Raw genomic sequence first — 22,215 nt, 5'->3', positions numbered from 1 at the left:
TTGGTTTCAGGATTGAGGAACTCTCATATTCTGTGGAACCCTCTTAAAACCTTGTCCTCTGTCTTAAATAAAGACTATAGAATGTTCTAAATGCAGTTAATGAGGACCTGGGTTTTGTTTCACAGAAGAACATAAGATGTATGTTGGTAAATGGACACTGAGTATAGGCGTTAGATATCTTTCACTTTTTTGTACTACTTTTTGAAAGGTGATATTTCTCAGAATAATGTGAGAAGGCTTGGAACACTGATTTATTCCTGTTGGAAAATCATTCTGCAAATGACTCCAAATTGCAGTAATTTAGAAATCTTGAGGTTCTTTCTATATTTGGATTTGTACATTCTGCAAGCTTTTAGTACAAATATATGAATCTTTGGTAATTACTTTAATTCTTGAATAGAACTTTAACTGAGGTAAATACATGAATGTACCTTACAGGGCTCAGGCTTTGTGAGACATTTCTGCTAAATCGGCTTATGAATTTCCTTTTGATGAGCTTAATTGTTGACAGATTTTTCAAAAGCCAACAACAGCTTGCTTTGCTAGCTAGTATTCACATGAACTGGATAGTCTTGTGAAGTCCTTTATGCAATTTGCATAATATTTTGTTTTTACTGTAAGATGAAGTGAAATCCTTTGTAGCGAACCTAACAATGTTAGACATTGTAAAGATATCAATCCAAATAAAATTTAAAAACCAGAAAAATTACCCTCCCAGTCTGTTCTTCACCATCTCAAAATATGCACAGCTATAAAAAAACATGTTTTTTTTTTTAAAAAAAAAATTTCCCTCAGACGACTATTTGGAAAAAGGTCCTAGATATAAGGTGATATGAGATCTCCTAATGAAGATATAATGAAGATATTTTGCTAGTTTCTTCAGCAGTCCTGTCAATGTAATTTTTATTTGAGATCCCTTGAGTCAGAATGCATTACTTATGCTAATCTATTCATTAAATTGGCAAAATAAATGAGCTGTTTTGTCCATCCATGTGAAAGAGATGGATAAATTCTGCATCTTATCTACCCAGAAATTTTTGTTGTTGGTGGCTATAGTCTGGAATTTCTGTCTTTGGATTCTGCTGTCTGGAAGCATAGGTGGGAAGGTAATGAAATGTGAGCTAAGCAGATAGAATCTCTATCCATAATGATGCTTGTGGATGTCTGAGTGAAGTGGAGCATGTAGAAGCATCAAAAATAACAGACCCTGTTTTTCTCCAAACATTTCTGAAGAATTCTGCTCCGTTAATAATGCCTTAAAAATAATAAAGACTGGGATCTGTGGATTCTAGCCAAATGAGGCCACATCCTACAGTCCTTGCTTTGTCTTACTGGACTAAATGTTCCATGTATTCGTGGTAAGATGGGGATGAAGGATTGAGTAAGGGTGGCAGGATGGGAAATGGTTTGTCACCTCCGAGACTGCGTTTGCAAACTGCTGGAACCACAAATGAGCTCAGTGTTTAGCAAGATGGTGGATGCCAGCATGAAGCTTGGAAGTGCCAATTTTAATTAAAAACTGCATTTTCAGATCAGGTTCCTAGTTAACAATGGGTGGGAAATTCTTCCCACCATGTAGGCTTTCTGAATGCTGTATTGACTGTCAAGATGGGTACAGCTTCTCCTTCCACAAAAGTCCTGCTACCATCATCTTCCCTGTCACCTCCCCCTGCCAGAAGAAAAAGACTGCATTGTTTGTGGAATGTCTCCTGGTTCATGTCCTGCATTTAGGCCAGAATAGACAGATTTTATTTTGTCCTTCCCATCCCCCTTTCTTCACTGTTAACAATGGAGTGAACACATGAGATTAACATGGCTCTTGACATGGCTCAGTTGTTTGCCATTTGGAAACTACCGATTTTTTGGTTGTATAATTGTAAGAGGAAAAAAAAAAGTATAAAAAGATTCAGTCATTTTCTGTTTATTCCAAAGACAGGGAGAACAGAATACTAGGGGAGGGAGAACAGAATACTAGGGGAGAGATGAGGGAAGCCAACAACAAAAAACAAATTAGTTTAAGAACCAGCATGTTCCCCCTACTTTAAGGAACACAGTAAACATTTCAAAAGTGCCTGCCAGCTCATTATCTAACCCAGTCTTCACTGACTTCATGAAAAACAGCAGCAGTTAAGCAATGTTTGCCAAAAGCAAATTTGGGTACATGCATTGCTAAAAAGATGTGGCATCCGCTCTGTACAGGTTCCTTAATCTGCCACACAGGGGCAAATCAACATTTCATCATTATCGTTTCTCTCTGTTGTTTAGTCCTTTCATGATTGCTCTTCTAGTCTGTTTTGATCATTGTTTATCCAAAACTGTGGTATGACGTATGATTTGAATTGTTAGCCAAAAACAAACCTCTGCAAGCATTTAAATATGCAGAGATAGCTTTGGTTAATATAATCTCAAATTTAATATCTGTTTGCAAGTATCTTTCTTACAAATCTTATTGTTTAAAAAAAATCTTAAATGGATATGGAATATTTGTTAATTCCTTATTTAAATTTAAGTTTAATTTGTCATTAATTTCATATATTTTTAAAAGCTAGCTTTGTTTTCTAGTTCAGGAATAACGGGTATCTTTCTTATTCACTCAGTTTGGTGCGGCATATGCAGTTTACAGTTACATTGTTAAAAATACTGTGACAAAGCATTTGAATATGCTTTATATTCAAGTATTGACATTTATTGTGATAACAAATGATACAGCATATTTCATTGGTCATTCCTTATAAATAAACTACCCATTCCTTAGTAAATACATTTCTGTTTGTTCAAAATGTATAAGTTTACAAATATTTTGAATCATATTGAACTTTGTTTCCTTTGGGAGCAACTCTTACTCAAGAGAAAGGCAAGCATTTATTGAACATTTGTTTTACTAAGTAACTTAAAGGAAGGTTCCCTTCAGAAACCATACAGAATTTTCCCGAGTCTTCACATTTTCTGGTGTGCATGTTTGGGTCCTGTGAGCACTGATTTTGTTTATCTTAGGTCTCTGCCTTCAAAATTATCCAGTCCTTTCAGTAAGCTTTATTTTGCTTTGGAATCTATGTACTCTTCTGCTATATCTTTAAAATTCAGAGTTGCTGTGCAGCTCTGATCATTAGTTTTTCTATTCCACTTATAGTACATCATGGTCTTTTTTTATGAGCAAAGAAAAATGCTTGTATACTTGTTTCTTACGTAAAAAAATTGTTTTTTTAAAAATTTTTATTTTTAAAAAACCAGAAACCCTCTGATTCAGAATTTCTTAATGGAATGGGGAATTCTGTTGGTAGAAAATAATGCCACTTGCTTATGTTTTTGAAGTATTTATCTCATTTTCCCATGGGGAGAAAGAAAACAGCTGGTGAAATTAGGATTTCAAAATGGGGAAAAAAATAAATAAATATCCATTTAACATTTTATCAAATGCTAGTAAAATTTATCTTTGCTAATTTTCCCCTTCCTCAAAAATCCCTCTTGTTGTTGAATTTGTAAATCCTCATGAAGATCAGTTGACAGAATGCAGATTGGATTTTCTTTTTCTTTTTCTTTTTCTTTTTCTTTTCTTTTTTTTTTTATTCATGGGTGGGATGTGTTTGATTTTTTAGGTGGTTATGTCCAAACCAGAGTATATCAATATGTTCTAATATTTATTTCAGGCTTTTCTTTGTGAAGCAGAATTGCTTCACTCCCATGGTGCAGTTATTTCAGTCAATGCAGTGCAATCTGGGAAGGACATTGACATGGAAAATCAAGGTGTTACATTTCAAAAGCAGTTTTTAAACAACAGGATGAAGAGCATTAACATTGTCAGTCAAAATAACTGCACCTTAGCTATTAGTGTTGATGGGGGAAATGTCAGTGGGAGAGTATAAGAGGAGCAGTATATGCTTGGACCAAAGGTTTCAGCACATTTTTCTTGATTGCAGGCAGCAGAAGGTGCTTGGGGAGAAACATAAGAAGCAGGACAAGTCCAGAGTGATTCTTCCAGCTTCTGACACTCGGCAGTTTTGGGACTCCCTGTGCTGAAGTTGCATCTCAAGCATTGTTTTTATGAACCACTGAGTGAGGAAGCAACAATAGGAACAATGGATCACTGTTCAGCATCAGTGGCAACTGCACTTAGAAATAAGTAACAGTGCCACTTCAAAACGCTTGACATGGACAACAGAGACAGAAGAGCCAGGAAATTATGGTAGTGCTAAAGCCACACCCACGGCCAGAGGCAACATCTCACAGCTCCTCCAAGTTGTGAACGCCTTGGGAGCTGAGAGTCCCTACCATGCAAAGAGGTAGGAGCCAAGCTCATCATTATATAATGCAGCAACTTCTACCCATGTGCTTCCTTAATGGAATATGGTGTCTTGTTCTTCAGTGTAGGGTTTCCTGCCTGTGTGTTCCTGCTGAGATTTTTGGTGAGAGCTGGCTGCCTTTGCCTCATACCAATACATGATGCCACCAGTCACCTGATCTCTTGCAGTTGACTTCTGCATTCTCTTGGAGTTACTGACTCATTCTCTAGCTCCTGATCAAGGATCTGCCTCATGTAGGATGAAAGCAATCCCATGTCTTTTCCTCTGGCAGGTCTCTTTGTGGCCTCCCCAATAAGCAGCTCTGCATAAGACTTCCAGCACAATGCTTGCTTACCCTAATATGTGATCAGCTGTGTGTTTCTTTCCACAGAAAATCATTTGAAAAATGACAGTGTCTGAAGAATAATGGGAATTCAAAGTCTGGCTCCAAATTTCCTTGTGAATCAGTCTGCTTCTCTGCATCTGCAGAATGGGACAGGTGGGTTGCTGCAAAGAGCTTGGGAAGCCCCTCCTTGGTGAGCCCCACTGTTAGCCAGTCTCTTGCTTCTGCATGAGGCAGTGACTCCTGCTGAGTCCCTGCAAGTATTTGGCGTGCAGCACTTCTCCCTGCAGAGTGGCAACATGCTGGGACACAAAATAGAAGGTCCTGTGCTGGTGTGAGCCCTGCACAGAACAGGAGGGCAGTTGTGATGGATAGGAACTGAGCTGTATTGGTGTTGTGGGTAGTTCCTGCTGTGTTTTGGAGACAGCATGTGTATGTTTGAAGTTTGCTTGGGGATGCAGGGTAATGTGCCAACACAGGTTTTTGAATAGTTCCTTGGGGCAAAAATAGCCCCATTCATTGCTGCAGATGGCTCCGAGTGTAACCCTGCTGCCGGACCATCATCATCTGCAGGCACAGCTCTTCCTTGTTTTAATTTTGCTCTCACAAGAATGTTACTGAACCCCATGAAAATTTTGCTTTTGTAAGGACTGTGTTAAATCATCAAAAAATATCAGGAGCTGAGACTAGACAAGAATGAAAATCGTAACAGTGTCCATAGAAATAACAAGCGAAACAAGTTTTTCCCTGTCACCTGTCTCCCTTTTCTTGAAATTGAGATGTTGTGAATGGCAGGCCTTGTTTCCTCTTGCAGTATGATTATTTTTACTACATCCTTTATCTTTGTCGTTTGGAAAGAGCAAATAAAAACAAAACTTTGCCTCACATTTTTGCTTGAACATAAACTGGAACATTTTAACAGAATAACTTTAAATAACTGCTTACTTTTACATTGATCATGGCCAGTGTCAGGGCTATAGCTATATGGCTAAACTCCCATAGTTTTAACTGAGAATTTAGGGGTCAGTGTTTTTGAAAGTGCGAGAAGGATGGCATTGCTGCAAAGCAGGTATGCTGCCCACTTTGCCTGAGAGAACTGCAAGACTGAAAATACAGCTGATGTAGGTTAGTCCCAGGGAAGTGGCAGGGCACAATCTGTGAATAACACTGATATTTATGGTTATGTGAAGAGAGTTTTTCTCTATGTTTTTTTTTTAATGGATAAACTTTTACTATCTGCTAAATTTAGACTCTTACACTCATTTCTGCAAAGCCAGAGCAGAACCACACCCTTCAAATGTGAGGAGCTGTTGCATTAAATCATTGTGTGTCTCAGAGGGCTCAGTCAAATGAGGACAAGATTGCAGGCAGGTGCAATTTCCTTTTAGAAAATTGATAGATGGTACTTCTGCATTCTGTAATGTGTTGGTTTTAGTCTTCACAAAATACAGCTTACATTCTGTTATAGCTAGTAACAAATCACACATCTGGAACAAAGAGGAATGTAGCTGAGCAATATATTATATTTATCTGCAATCTGGTTCAGATCCCCTGGTTCCTTTCAATTTTAACTGTGCAACAAATGTACTCCCAGTCTTCATTTTATCACTTGTTACAACGTTTAACAAAGGTCATTGTGACCCAGAGGAAGCTTAAGAGGAAAGTGTTATGGTGGATCTTGGAAATGGAGTTTAACTATGATGACGGTGGGCATGAAGCCAAGCCCAGCTCTCCTGCGTGTATTTAATTTGCGCTCTTTATTTTTCCTTATGTTGGGCTGGATTCAATCATGCAGCCACAGATATGGATGAGGCAGAAACGTTCAGTAATTAGTACATTTTTCTTCTCTGATGCCTTTTTTCAAAAGAATACTTTAAATTGTTTACTTTTTCTGAGGTTGGATTGTTGAATTAATAGCAAAAATGGAGCCACTGTTGAAGTCTTCCAATGAATTCCTAAAATATTTTATTCTGTGCTTAGTAACCCCCATCTTGTCAAATCTAGTGACAAATTTTCTTTTAATGGGGATTTACTTGCCCAGGTCACTAAATTCAACACCATAATGTCCTTGTTTTTTTAATTTGTGATTTTATCAGTTTAGATTTTGCTTGCTTAAAGTCTGTCTGATTAGTCTGGTGCAAAGGAAATTATTTTTTTGTGGTTCAGAAATGCCAAAGCTGTCCTGATTTCCCAAATACTCAGATATAAGTAATTGCTCATATTATTAAAATTTATTAAAAATTATCTCAGAGAGATTTGTGCTATGCTTTGCAATATTTTTGCAACAGTAAATAACAGTAGAGAACATAGTCTCATAAGGTAGGCATTTAAATGTCTCTGGTCACATTTATAGCTGCTAGTGCTTCTGACTACAAAACAGTCAGAAGGTTAATTTCTAAGAAATTATTAGAGCTTTGGTCTATCACATAGTTTAGAAAAGCTTTCCCAAGTTATTTTAAAGGGCAGCATCATGTCTTACATGGTTTTGTCACATGCACAGTTTTTACTAGCTCTGCAAGACAAGCTCTTGTGTTTATCAAGTTGTTCATGCTCAGATGTTACTAATTTATGGATTACTGTACAGTTGGATTGATTATGATTTCTGCTTCCTTTGAGGAAGAAATAACCTGCAGTGCCTCAAAAGTGTGCATTCAGGAACATGGCATGCATAAATTATATTGTGTCCACTGAAAAATGTTCATGTCTTTGAAACATAATCAATTTTCTGCCTTTTCTCCAACTGCACTCAGAGCACTTTCTCTATTCTTCTGTTATTGTTCCTCTAGTGAAGTAATGGGAGAGGCAGTGGCACTTGGATGTATTTAATATATTCAGTTTTTTATCCTGTGCCCATTTGCTGTAAATATCCTGCATTTCTGTGTTCTTTAATATTTGCAAATATATATATATATATATATATATATATATATGGATTACTGTTTTTTTCCATGTGTTCTCTAGTGCTATAAATAATACCTGAGGTTTTACATCTGTGCAAAGTCAAAAGTCAAGATTTAAAAAGTCAAACATAAAAGCTCAGATGAGCTAATAAGCTGGTTTTAACTTTTTTTTTTTTTTTTGTGAAGGTAGGAGTTACCTTTGCAAAGAAAAGTCTTTCAGTGATGAAGTACTTAATTTTTGTTCTAAATGTAAATATTCTTGTTTTGCTTCTAACTGCATCATATACATCTTCTGTCATAGGAAATACACATACTGCTGTTGCTGACATAGTCTCGTAGTGTATTGTAAAAAAATTGTAGGTTTTCATCTTTCTGTGATGATATTCTTCCTATTCATGCACTTAGTTCTGATCTGATGTATATTCAGTCAATGGAAGGCCAAAATCCCTTTAGAAAGACATTAGTCACATTAAAATTTGTTACCAAGCTGTTCACAACAGCTACAGGACATGTGTATCAAATCAAAGTATATTAGTAATATGTTTTCAGTATGCTTTCATTTCCTACCTCCCTCCTACCATTGTGTATTGGGCTACAAAAACAGCTGTTGTCTCTAATCAAAGTAAGAAAATGTAGTATTCATAGTTTCAGGATGCCATGAGCAATGAACAGTACATTTCCTGTGGTTGTGTGATTAGTTTGTACTAAAGTATATTACAAATGTAGCTCTAACATTGTCTTCAGTTAAGAAAAAATAGGAAAATGTATCAGACCTTTTATTTGCCAGAATCACACTGAGTAAAAGTTTAACTATTGTGTCAAGGCTATCTTCTCAACAACACAACATGCAAACTGAAGTGAATTAGAGAACAAAGTACAAATGTGCTTGCAAGCAGTGTTTCCATGAGATAATTCACATTTCACTGTGTACTAATGGCATGCCACTGTGCCACTTGGTTGATGTATACATGCTGGTAGGTAAGGGAGGACGAAGCATGTTGTAGCATACTTCCCTCATGGACTCATGGCCCTTTCCTCACATGTTGCAAAATCCAAATCCAGCTGATTTCTGCCAATTTTAAGTATAATTACCCCTGTTTCAAGCAGTGCATACAATTAAAAATGTTAGAATTTCACTTGTCTGTGAGTGAACTGCCCAGTGTGTTGGCCATTCTGGCCATGGTAATCAAGCTGGCCATCTCACAGAAGTCACCTCTGGTCAGCCAGCAAAGTTGCTGTGTAGTGAAGAGACTATAGAGACAAAACTAGGCCCTGTTAAGGTCAATGATGGTTTTACTGTTGACTCTGATGGCTTCAGAATTTGTAAAAATTATTTCAGTATGTCCAAGGATCTGTTTTCTCAGAGCATTATGTGCAAATGGGTCTCTTCTGCAGTGGCACTGTGACCTGGGACTTGGGATGAGGGATTTTGCAAAGGGCCAAGAGCAGCTCATTAAAAACTTCCTTTCTGGACCATAGAAACCAACAGGCATTTCTGAAAATACCAGTAAGAAGATGAATCATCTTATCTGGTTTATCTTATTCTGATTAAGTATTTAAGAATTTATCTCTAAATATGCCAATTCTTTTAACTGACACATCACCACACTGGTTTAGTAGTACAGTCACATTTTATTATCTTGCATGATTCTGTGGAAAAAAAACCCTTTAAAAACTTTATTTAAAATATCATTAAATCATTTAAAATGTTTTTTTTCTATTATTATTTTAAATGCCAGAACAATAATGGAAAAATTTTAATCTTGTTAAGGAAGTATATATTAAAAAATATTAATACTTTTCTTCTGCTTGTTAAAGCAGTATTAAAACAGGGTGTAAATGTGTTTGTAGTTAACTCCCAGAGGACTTGGTGACAGAAGAAATGTCACGCTGTCTTGTCCTTTTTAGGAAGGTGACCTCTATCAGATGTAAGCTCAGAAATGGCAATTGCCATTCACGTAAATGACTAGCAGGTTTATCCTGGCTTTCTCTGGGGCCATCTTGACTTTTGGCAAGAGGCAAAGAGCAGGACTATAAGAAAATAGTAGTTCTCATGGGAACAGTAAAAATATGTTCGTATTGTTTAATTCTTTCATAACATGCTAAATGAATTTATTTGTTGAATCTTTTAAAGTATTATGCCATTGGGGAATGTGTTTTTCATATAGCAGTCTTACAAATATATTAAAGTTTTAGGGAGAACAGTAACAGAGTAAACATCACTGCTTATCCACGTTGGGTGGCTGGGAGACATGAGGCTCGATTTTTTGCTGCTTTACATAATGCATAGTAAATTGGCATCAGTGCAAAGTGATCTTATCTGTACATTTTGCAATCTTTTTGCTCAGATGTAGACAGCTGTAAAACATTCAGGATTGTGGAGTAGCAGATTCATGTGGTGCATAAAGTGTTGCAAAGTACCCTTTTATAACACTTATCGTTTAGTAGATGCTTTTGACTAGGTAGATACTTTTGACAGTTTTCATGTTTGGTTCAAAACATATGGTTCAACTCTTTTTTCCAAACCACCATTGGATATACTTGTGATTAGGCCATTAATTTTGAGAGACAAATGAAATTTAATCTTCAGTCAACCCATTTTTCAGTTGGATTATTTTAATAGGGGGACCTTATTATTTAAATTGAAGGGAAACATATTCTCTGTTCAATATACCATGGATAAAAAAGAATATCTCAATTTTGTTCCCCATTGTTCTATTGATCATTCATAAGGCAATATCTTCAAAATACCAATACTGCAAGAAAAACTACAACTGTTTGGAGAGGTACAACATTAGAACCATGTATACTATAAATGATTCTCTTCTGTTTATGTGGAGCACTTTTTGATCTCTAAATCTGTACATGTTGAAGAGGAAAAAAAAAAGCCAAGACAGATTTTTCCAGATGGTTCGTTATTTTTACCCATTACCAGGAGCATCTTCTGTTTTATACCATACATCTTGACAGGTATTTTGAAGAGAGAAAAACAACAGAACAACTGAAAGCCTTTGCAGCTGTCCAGTTTTTCCAGATACCCTCTGTCTGTCCATTTATCATCTCTTAGATATTTCTGACTTGCAATACATATCTAGATATAGAGAAAGCCAGGATATCAAGCATTTTTATGAATACTGCAAATATCAGTGTTAACCTGTGGGTCAGAAATACTTCATTTATTTGGAAACAGGAAGAGGCTTATGCTTGGACACAGATTGGCAGGTTTCCCTTAGAATTAATGGATCTCTGCCAATATATGCCATGCTTCTCATTTGCAAAATCTGTCTTACTGAATCTACTGATGATCCTTTCCAGCAGATGCCATCTTTTTTATTTCTGTTTGGTATTGTCATGAATTGAATGTAGCAATGGTGAGAGTCATAAAAAAGACATTGCATACTTTAAATTCAGGAAAAAGAATCCTATAAACTAACAGACTGAAATTAGAAGGTCCTATTCCTTATACAGCAGTGAATTTAACTTCTGACTTTTTTTTCCCAGACAATTAACATACTTATCTTCCTCTACTAGAGCTGATAACAAATTGGAATTAGTCTGCATCTAGAAATTCCTGAGTGTATTTGCCACCAGCACAAGTCCACCATGGCCAAACTTGGGCTTTTTAATTTTTAACCCAAGCCTTTTCTTTTACATCCTTACTTGATCACCATCTTTCCTACTGTTCAGGCTTTTGACCTGGAAAGTCATATCCAACAGAAGCTTTCTTCTAAACCATCACTTTCAGATCTTCATGCCTTTCTTTATGGAATTATCTAAGATCAGCTATTCTCCTTTATCTGCAATCATCCAGATGTCTCCTAACAATTGTGAGCTATTTTGCTTTGGTTTTGTGGTCTTTTGTATTTTCAGCTTCACCTTTTGATGTTATCTCCAAGCTGGCCTTCCATTTTACAACTGATGCCAACCTTCATTTCTAGTTTTTTATTTCATGCAGTTAGCTTTGTGCTTTTCTTTTTACTGCCCCTAATGCTTGAAAAGAATTTCCTGTAACCAGCTACTAAACAAATATGTTGTCTTTACACTGTAAAACTTTTCTTTTTAGTTTTTGGGATGGCTAAAGGAAACCTTGGCAAAAATTAGGTACGTAGTGGTTGTTCTGTACAGGTTGGACTACCCGGTGCTGAGTTATTGCCTTTGGTATTTGCTTCTCAACTGTTCTATGCCAATAATGTAATTTCATTGTGACAAAGTATGTATGTTTTGCTTACGTTACCACAGAGCCCAGCACAAAGGAATCTTCATCCCTAAATAGCGTTACTAATCATGATGCAAGGTTAGAGAAGCCACAGCATTTTAGGAACTATCAAAGTGCCAGTCCTCACTGATTCTGGGCATGCAGGAGACATCAGCCTGGAGAAAACTCCAGTGAGCATCTGCTGCCTCAGCTTCTGTTGGAGGGACAGTAGATAAGTATGTCACAGAGCACTTGTATTATATTGGCTATCTTCAGCACTAGGGCTTTAGATCATACATAAAAAGAAGTTCAAAAGGACTGTGGAAGCACACTGACAAAATCCCTGATAATAGAGTTGTGGGTTCTCTGAGAGACAGGCATCTGAACATCCGGGAGAGAATGCTAGTGGATTATTTGCAACTTCAGGAGGCGAAATCCTGCAAAAATATAGGTACACATTCAAAATAAAAGTGGAGTAAAATTAGGATTAGATAATTCTTAGCATGGTTTGGGATCACTGGTGTTCAGCTGATGAAAAATATGTACTCTAAAAATAACAAAGCTAACCTCAAGATTAGACTATGCTGCAGGGAACTCAGAAAAGTATCCCCATTTTAAAGATAAGAGATGACAAATTTCACTTCATGCTTTCTCATTCCTTGCTGTGGAACTGAAATGCTAGGTCTTTATAATAGGAATGTTACCTGCAGATGAACTTTGTGTTTTTGTAAATAATAGATACTTTTATGCCAGGTTTAGTGGTTTTTTGCTACCCAGACAAATGCTCACCTGGGGATAAAACCTCTCTAATACTAAAACCAAACAAATTCAGGAGCCTGAAAACCAGAGGCAATACCAAAGAAATGAGGAGGCGAGATACTGAGAAGAGAAGCAATGGGCAAAGGATGCTGAGAGGAAGAAAGAAAAGATAGAAGTCAGAAACCCTGATAAGTTGAGAAGTTGGTTTTCTGAAGAAAGGGGGCTAAACAGGAACTTGAATACAGATGATAAGATGTTACAGAAGATGGGAATGAGTGATAATGGGAGAGAGAAATGGGAAGAGTATGGTGCTTATTTTTCTTTTCCAAAATGTCTATTTCTAGCCTTTCAATAGACATGATAATGAACTTCTGTTTTGGGTAAGCTGCTGCAAGTCATCCCCTTTCACTCATAATAAATCCTCATCTTTATAGGAAAATGTCACTGTTTCCACAAACAGACATAAAGTGTGTAATCAAGCTCTCAAGCAGTAGCATACTGGAGATCATAACAACATGTATACTTCTTCAGGAACATGAATCTGTTGGTATTTTCCCGTGGTCTAGAAAAAGCAATGGCTAAAAGGAGAATTTGTTTTTTCAAACAGTGGAACAAGGGGTATGATATTGCAGAGTAAAACACATTGCTTATATTCAAGAAACTTTAAAAATAGTGTAGAATGCAAAAGAAAACCACCCTTTCCTCCGGACTTGCAATGGCTTTGCATTTGTTCTGGTTTATAATAGAATCATAAAGTTGTTTAGGTTGGAAAAAAAGTTTAAGATCATTGAGCCCAGCTGTTAACCCAGCACTGCCAGCTGGATGTCCCTAACTAGCACACCTACATGTCTTTTAAATACCTCCAGGGATGGTGACTCTACTGCTTCACTGGGCTGCCTGTATCAGTGCTTGACAACCATTTCTGTGAAGAGATTTTTCCTAATATCCAATCTCAACCCCCACTGGTATAACTTGAGGCTATTTCCTCTTGTCCTATCTCTTGTAACCTGGGAGAAGAGACCAATCCTGTACCTGGCTACACCTGCTTGTCAGGTAGGTGTAGACAGCAAAAAGGTCCCTCCTGAACCTCCTTTTCTCCGCACTAAACAACCTCACATCCCTCAGCTTCTCCTCATTAGACTTGTGCTTCTTCTCCTTCTCCATTGCCCTTTTCTGGACATGCTCCAGCTCCTCAAAGTCTTTCTTGCAATGAGGGATCCAAAACAGCATGGAATTTGAGATGTGGCCTCACCAGTGATGGGTGTGGGGGATATTGTTACTGCCCTGGTCCTGGTGGCCACACTATTGCTGACGCAGGCCTGGATGTCATTTGCCTTCTTGGTCACCTGGGTACACACTGGCTCATGTTCAGCTTCTGTAAACCAGGATCTCCAGGTCCTTTTCTGCTAGGCCAATTTTCAGCCACTCTGTCCCCAGCCTGCAGCACTGCAAAAGGCTGTTGTGACCCCAGTGCAGGACCCAGAACTTGGCCTTGTTGACCCTCATAAAATTGACCTTGGGTAATCAGTTCAGCCTGTCTAGATCCCTCTGTGGAATCCTTCTGCCCTCCATCAGATCACACTCCTGCTTGGTGGCATCTGCAAGCTGAGGGTGCCCTTGGTCTCCTCATTGATTAAGATATTAAAGAGTACTGGCACCATCACTGATCCCTGGGGAACACCACCGGTGACTGGCTGCACTGGATGTAAAGGGGCTCATCCAGTCAGTTCATTACCCACTAAAGAGCATGCCAGTCCAAGCCATAAGTGGGCAGTTTCTCCAGGACAATCCTGTGGGAAATGATGTCTAAGGCTTTACTAAAATCTGGGTGCACAACATCCACAGCCTTCCCTCATCTACAAGTGGGTCACCTTTTCATAGAAAAGATCAGGTTAGTCACACTTGTCAACTTAATTTCCTTTAATTTAATGCTTATTTTATTTATTTTTACTCAGTTTTTATTAGAGCAATAAATTTTCATGCCTTAAGAAGTAAACAACAAGTCTTAAACCAACTAATTCTTTCTAAACTGTGTTTCTGAGAGTCCTGCCTTGACTTAGCTTTGAAAAGTGTGAGCAGTCTTTTGGATGCAGAGGGAAACTAGCACCCATGTTGATTATCAGTTTGTGATGTAGTTAACATCAGTTGAATTTGCCTGAATGACTTCCATGGTGGTGTTATAATTTAAACAGAAAATAGTTGAGTTCTTTGGAAAGAAACTTCAAGAAATTGTAAAATGCTTTATTAATGTTGTCAAAACTTAGTCACTAGAAACCATCAACAACTCAGCTTTTGCCTTGTGGTACGCTGCTTGTGAGAACAGTGCAGACTGTCTCAAGCAAATCTGAATCACAGGCAATCCACACAACATGATATGGAATTGAGTGTCCCTATACTGGCCTTTGGGAAGGATGGATGCCTTAAAGGTCTTTTGTTTCCAAAGATGTTGCAGGCAATGAGTCTGGGTAGGCCCCATGACTGAAGCAGGGTGCCACTAAGGCTCTGTTTTTTGTCTCCCCTTTTATTTGGGGAGAACTTCACGGGTTCATTGAGATAATCTAGGAATACAAGGGAGCAATCTCTGTAACCTTGGGGATGTGGACAGGTAAGACTAGATTTTCTAGCAGTGTACAGGAAGAAAAATGTCAGAGGGAAACATCTTGCTCCCATCTCCCTCCCCTTGCCAAAACCCACCACCTAAACCAAGAAATACTGTACACAGGCCAGGGACAATGTCACTGTTTATTTCAAGCTACTGTTAAGAAGCTGTTATTTATTTAAAACTTCAAACAAGATTGCAAAATCATGAGCATCATAGTCACCAAAGGATGTTCTCTTTCCCCTACCATAACATAAACCACAGTATGAAAAATTAGCAGAAGCCTGCAGCAATCAGAAAAACCCAAACCTTTGCTCTTTTTTCACAGAGGTTTTTAAGATAAAATGCATAAATATTGAAGCTACCAAGGACAGTGGATGAAGGAGCTCACAGTGTCACTGTCAGAGCCTGGTTTTCCCTTGACTACCCCCATAAATCTTTTTAAGCTGTATGCAGAGAAGACTTGTGCGTGCAGAAGATTATTTTGTTTTATTTGGTGCCAACCAATAGTGGGCAAAGTACTTATAATATGACAATGATAGTTTACACATTCTCCTTCATAGTAGACATAGTGCCTGTAACAGTAACCTAATTGTAAGTGTAAGGAAAGGAGGAATAAAAAAGTGGTCTATTTTGTACCCTCATCCTGTTTGTCTTGTACATTCATATGCATTTTGGGTAGAATTCCATCTTGGAAAACATGTCTCTGTAAAACGCTAGAAAAGAAACTGGTGGAGGAGTTGAGGTCCTGTAGGACTTCAGTAACAGCTTGGGAAGAGAGGTTAAATGTCATTCCCACTTTAACAATCCTGCTGGTTAGAGCCTTTAGAATTTGGTGATGAAGGGAAAATGCCATTTGGTTTAAGCAGGCAGTTTCTCTGTGTGCCCTTTGGTGTTAGTTTCCCTTGTTTAGTGTGTGGGTATCATACATGACAATGGGAAAGAGAGAAATACTTTAGAAAAACAAACAAACAACTCCTCCCTCTCCCTCTCTCAAAAAAAAAAAAAAGGAAAGAAAAGAAAAAACAAAGAAAAATACGAAACTGTGGTTGTAAAACCACAAAAATTGGCATTGAGGCTCCAAGGCAAGTGTAAGCCTTGGAATTTCTTTTAGCTCTTAAAAAAATAGTCCAAACCAAAAAAACCCCAAAGCACAACAACTCTCTTTCCATGGAATCCAGCTTAATGATGCTTCCCCTGCCCCCCCTTTCTTTTAGGAAGATTTGAAAGAATTTATTTTAAGCTTTGGCATAAGTCCTCTTTGCTACTTTATGTTCTATAAAGCGTGTTGATTTTTTTTGCTGTTTGATTTTTACTTAGAAATTTAAGAAATGCCAAGTCTGCTCTGTTATGGTTTTCCCGGTGATTTCCTGCATATCTCAGCGGATAGGTATTCATTTCTTTCTCAAAAGAACAGCAGGAGTGAAAATGTGGATTCTTTAACAAAGAAAATCATAATCAAAGCCTGTGTTAGTTGCTGAAAAAATAAAAAGTAATTTAAAACAAGAAGTAGAAACAAAGACTTCAGAATAGTCTCACTTTTGAAACAAACTAATAATTTCTTTTCTGCAGTTGTTTAGTTTTCACTCCCTTGAGTTTGTAAAATGATGTGGTCAATCATGAGAGTCACTGACAGCAGAATTTCTAATATAAAGGGAGAAACATAAGGGGAAAGACAAACATATGCAGAGGGCTAATATTTAGAGGAGCTGTTGTTTGTGCTTCCAGCTCTGCATGGAACACACCTGGTGACCCTTTTGCACTTCAGTTCCTTGTTAGGTGAAGTACAGCTGAGAACACTTGTGCTATTTTTTGTTAAAGTGCACCGTGATACAAAGATGTAAAATTCTTCACAAATTATTCTTCCTTTATGTTGGAGAAATGGTATTTGATTCTGATTTTGTGTGACACACACTATCAATCCTTGTTGGCACTTGAAGTATACATAGTAAACAAGTTATTATTTATAATGAATTACATATATTAATGGGAAAAAAAATCTGATGATTTAAAATTATATTCATTAGATAATCTGGTTTGATTGTAGTAACTAAAATAAAAAAAAATAATTAGATTCCTTGTATCTAGTCCCTTTGAAGCATCTGATTCTTGCAGGTTATCTAAGGGTTGGAATATAAAAGAATTGCATTTTCAGTTGCACCTCTTGGGAAGAGTCAATGATCAGATTTTGGGAATCTTGATCAATAATCAGTTGTGGATGAGAGTGGGCATGGTAGCAGGGGTAATGCAGGGAAAAGTGCATTTCTGGCTATTGATGATACTATTTTCTCAGTGGGAGCTGATGAGAATCTGCAAACATTGAATGGGGCAACAGTCACCAGTGGAGGCCAAACAACAAAATGAAGCCTCATAAAATGTGATGATTCAACTGCATGAATAGTCTCTAATGACATGGGTCTTTACTACAAGTGTCTCAAATGGACTGATTTCAAACTAATTTCAGGATAACTACCACATAATTAATGCCTCAGGAATCCAGAATTCACTGTCTAATGTCTGAGACCAAAGGTTAATTACAAGCACAGCAGACATTAAGGCAACTGCTGCTATATGGTTTTATGATCTTTATTAAGATTTAAAAAATCAAATCTATTTTAATTAAAAATGTCAAAAGAGATCTTGAACTCTTTCTTCCCTTGTGCCCCCATCCAAAAGTGGAATGTCCTTCATTTCATGGGTGCTGATTTATGAACACAGATGGATTAAACTGAATGATGAAATGATAGACATTCCAGCTGACCCCTGTGCTCTGCTTTTCTCATGGAATTTGTTGTCCATCTGGACATTAGAAATGGCTAAAGTGCATAGGTATTTTCTGTTGGGGAGCCAAAAGTCATTGGTGAAGCAAGGGGTCAAAAATTTCCAGGTGTAGATAACTGCAGTTGAGGTGTTCTTTTATGGAATATTTGAGCATCTCCAACACTCTGGGCAGCCATTTATTTGAAAACAAGGTGGGTAGAAATGAGCAGCAATAACAGAGGATTTCTGCCATCCTGCTATGCCCCACCATCATCCAGGGATCAACAGTCACTGACTGTCTTGTCTGCGTGTTCCCAGGAGCCTGAGTGTTATCTTTTGTACGTGCACCTTAACGTGGACAAGACAATGCATCTCAGTATCTAAATCACATTCTAACCTGGAAGGAATCTAGCAATAGAGTATTACTCTGCTTATGTCTTCACATATTAGTATAGAATATAAAAAAGCAGATCAGTTCTGTATGTGGATGGGAACATAATATCTGGTAACTATAAACAGTAAATAAATGTGTTTTGTATGGACTTGCTGAGATGCTCTTTTTCATTCCAAGCTGAGGCACAGCAAGCCCATTAGTCCAAGTTCATGCTTTTCTCCCCTTTCTCCGTGTCTCTTTGGTATGCTTAACAGAGAAATCTTGACATGGTTGAGATGAATATGCTTGGGTTTTGTTGAACACTCTTTTTGGGATAGGGAAGAATGTTCTGCTAGTTTCAAGAGATAAAACCAAACATGTTGAAGCAACGTATTTTGGAATAAATCAGTTTGTGTTTGAATACGGTCAGAAGACATGTACGAAGAAGTTTAAATTAAAGAGGTAGATGATATATCAGTGTGGGAAAGGTGAAGCTGGCAGGTTTGTGAATTTCAGATGGGCTTAATTTGTAGGGGGTATTCACATACTGGGACATTCAGTCATTTCACAAAAAAAAAGAAAATAAAAAGAGTAGCAGCTGCTGGCTTATTTCTAGAGGTCACCACAAGGGGTTTCACCCAGCCTGAAGATTGAAATACTTGTGCAGAATGAGCGAGAATGCTCCAGTTCCTTTTTATCTAATAAGATGAAATCCTACATCTTCCACTGAATGAGTAATACCTGGCCTCTAGGCCGTCATTTAGTTGTGGTTTGTGTGGCAGAGCATTCTCCATCTTATTCCATGGATCTTTGCCATTGGGTAGGCAGTAGTTGACTCTGCATTGTTTCACTGTTCACTTGAGCATGCAAGGGAAGAAGGGCTCACATTACACAGAGAGATGTGTTTCTTCTCCCTGCTCCATGGATATAATGTGTGTTTTCCATGGAGTTGTTGCTTGATAAAGTAAAGAAAAAGTCCTGGTAGAATAGGAAAAGGGATACCTCTGCACAAGTAAAGCAACTGATCTGTTGTGCTTTGGGTTTTGCTGCCTGTTTTGGGCCCAGAGCTTCTTGAATTCTGCTTCAGGAATTGAGCATACTTGCAAGTAGGAACATTTAATTTGAGATGTGATTTTGAGCTCCCTTGAGCTAAGAGAAGAAATGAGATCCTTTACTGCCTGGGCAATTACTGGGTGATTATATGAAGACAGGAGCCCACCTGCTTTCCTAACCTGCTTTTAATAGGAAAGCATTAACCATGGATTTGTTTGTTTGTTTGTTTGTTTGTTTGTTGTTGGGATTTTTTTGCCAGTTTTCTTTTTTTTTCTTTTAGATTTCTTTTCTTTTTTTTCATAACATGGTACATAACATGAGTCGAGACTTCTGGGCTCCAGAGACTCTAAATTAAACTGCTGCTGTGAATGATCAGGATTTAAAGCATAGCACTCATCTAGGCCACTTCTAGGGGGTTGCCTCCTGAATATGTTGCCATCAGCTGCTTATGTGGTATGTTGGCTGCTTTGGATTAAATTCTGAGGCATGACTTTATCCTCTGAATTGAATAGAAAGCCCAAGACTCAATTTTTTTTAAAATTTTTCTGTGGGATCTGAGGTACTGAAAGATAGGTGTTATAAGTGCCTAGCAGTGAATTGGCTAACTCCCTTACTGGATCTTACCCAATTTAGCTACAATGTAAATTAACATACTTTACTTTTGAAGCATGGCTGATAATTTTATGCATATTTTTTTAAATAAAAAGGTCTTAGTAATCAATATGTTATCAAGAGGCTTCTTCTGTGTAAGATTCCTGAAGGATTATGCTGCAGAATAAGCAAGAGAACCCCATTGAACTGTCAAATCACGAAACATTACCATGCAAATATATAAAAGCAAAAAGCTCAAAGGAGAATTCAACAAAGCACAACTGTTATTGGCATTATTCCTGGGATTTTTTTTTCTTGCTTTCCTCATAAAAACAATTATGAAAGAAGGACAAGTAACTTACCAGATTCAGTGGTATGGTCTGGGAAATCTTTATGCTAAGCATTATAGTCTCGGGAGCATTTAAGTGAATCCTCTTCACACACACATACATGCTGTATGAATTGCTGTCTGGAGATCTGTTGTATCTTCATTTGCACCTCATATTTTTCTCCCTTCCCCTAGAAAAAGCAGGTAAGTAGTGAATATTACTAATTCATGTACCATTGTAAATGACTTCACAGAAAGAACAGGGTAATTTTGCAGTTGTGATACCCCTAGTGGAAATAATTATCTCCAGTTTAAACATTATAAATCAGTGTTTAAAGAGGTGCATGTTAAAATAGACTTTTCTGTTTAGGGCCACGTCTGTTTTCTCTCAGGAGTTAGTGCCTGAATGATAGGTTTTCTTGCTACTGCTTTTCTTCATTGGTCATGTATTACTTCTTCCCAGCTTGCCTCCTGCTGAAATAATTGTGGTGCTAATAACAATGTGTGGGGAAATGACCAGATGTGCTAGTTTTTTAGACAATTATACCAGTTTTTCCAATTTTCCAGACATTTTTTCATTTCTTTATTAACTCACCGGTGCCAGGAATTGGATTTTTCCAGTACATAAATCCTAATTAGCAAGCCAGAGAATTGAGTGCTCCATTTTACTCCTGATGTGTCATTTCCCCTCTATTCTTGGTTAATTGGCATTTTAAAAAACCATCTCTTGTGTTTTTAAGGGTAAAGAAGTACAGGAGTATTTTGGGACAGAAATTAATATCTGGTGAAGGGACAAAAAATTACAAGAAATTGTAGCTGAGATCAGGGCCTTCTGATAGCTCTGGGATTGCAGGATGTGGAGACCTGCAGAGTGGCTAAGCTGCTTGGGGTTCAGCTACATCTTTCTGGCACGAGGGGTGACTGAACCCCATCCTGCTGTGCCTGTCTGCTCTCTGCTTGCTGGGGGCACAGAGTGATTTTATTAAAAGGTGCCAGCCCTGAGCCGCATCTAGAGACTGATTTGGTAATGCAAAGGCAGTGTTTGGTGCACTGCTGATGTGAGTTGCTCTTACAGGCTTTCCTTGCAGCCTCTTTTTCTGCTTATCAACGACCAGAAATAGAATGGAGTAGGAGGAGGAGGCAGAGGCTTGTCAGGAGTGAGGGTATCCTCAGATTTTGAGTCTAAGGACTCTTTCAGCCTTAGTGTGTGCTTAGGGATGCCCTGAGCCTGTGGGAGGGGTTGGTGGAGGGTTGTCAGGGCAGGAGGAGTGGTTGTGAGTCTCAGGGAGGATGAAGCACTACATTGGAAGAAGGGAATGGTACTAAAAGGTGCTTTTCTGGATAGATAGGATTACAGCAAACTGAAGAGGTTTATAAGGTTCTGAGATTCACCTCAGCAGAAGGAAGAAGGAAGTTATTCCATTTATGAGTGAGGTAGAAAAGGTTGTGTGTTCCTGTTGGCATTGGTACATTGCAGTTTGAGGCTAAAAAAGATTCACTCCAAAAGACAAGATGGCAAAGTGGAAGTTCTTGCCACCTTGTCCTGGGCAGTTTGAATCCTGGGAGAAAAAAGGGGACAATGTGTGAATGGAAGGTGGTGGCCTTTTTTAGCTTCTACCAGGGTGCTATAAAGGACAGAGGGAAGGGAAGCAAGCCTGATAAATGCAGTTCCACAACTTAGATGGCAGTTGGTAAGGAGGGAAATAAATGGCAAAACTTTTTGTCAAGTAGGAAGGGGTAACTCAATTCAGATCTTGCCCCACCTCCATAAAGGTCTGTCCAAAACTTGAATCTTTTGAGGTTCAGAAAAGGATGATTAATTTTTATTTTTTTTCCCCTTCTGTGCTAATGCATTAATTGGTTCCAGGCAGAAAGGGAACAGCAGAGCCAAGATATTGCAAGCAAGGCTGCAGTCCAGGTAATTTGAGGGCTGTCAGGAGACTGAGAAGTGCCAGAGGTCATGATAAAACCTGGAGTCTTTCATTTTCCAAAATGTTTCATAGGTCCAAGAGGTCAGAGCAGTGTCATGTTTTT

The sequence above is a fragment of the Parus major genome, chromosome 5 (genome assembly GCF_001522545.3).
Source record: "Parus major isolate Abel chromosome 5, Parus_major1.1, whole genome shotgun sequence".
Lineage (NCBI taxonomy): Eukaryota > Metazoa > Chordata > Aves > Passeriformes > Paridae > Parus > Parus major.
The sequence above is the reverse complement of the archived record's forward strand: the minus strand, read 5'-3'. Positions refer to the sequence as shown.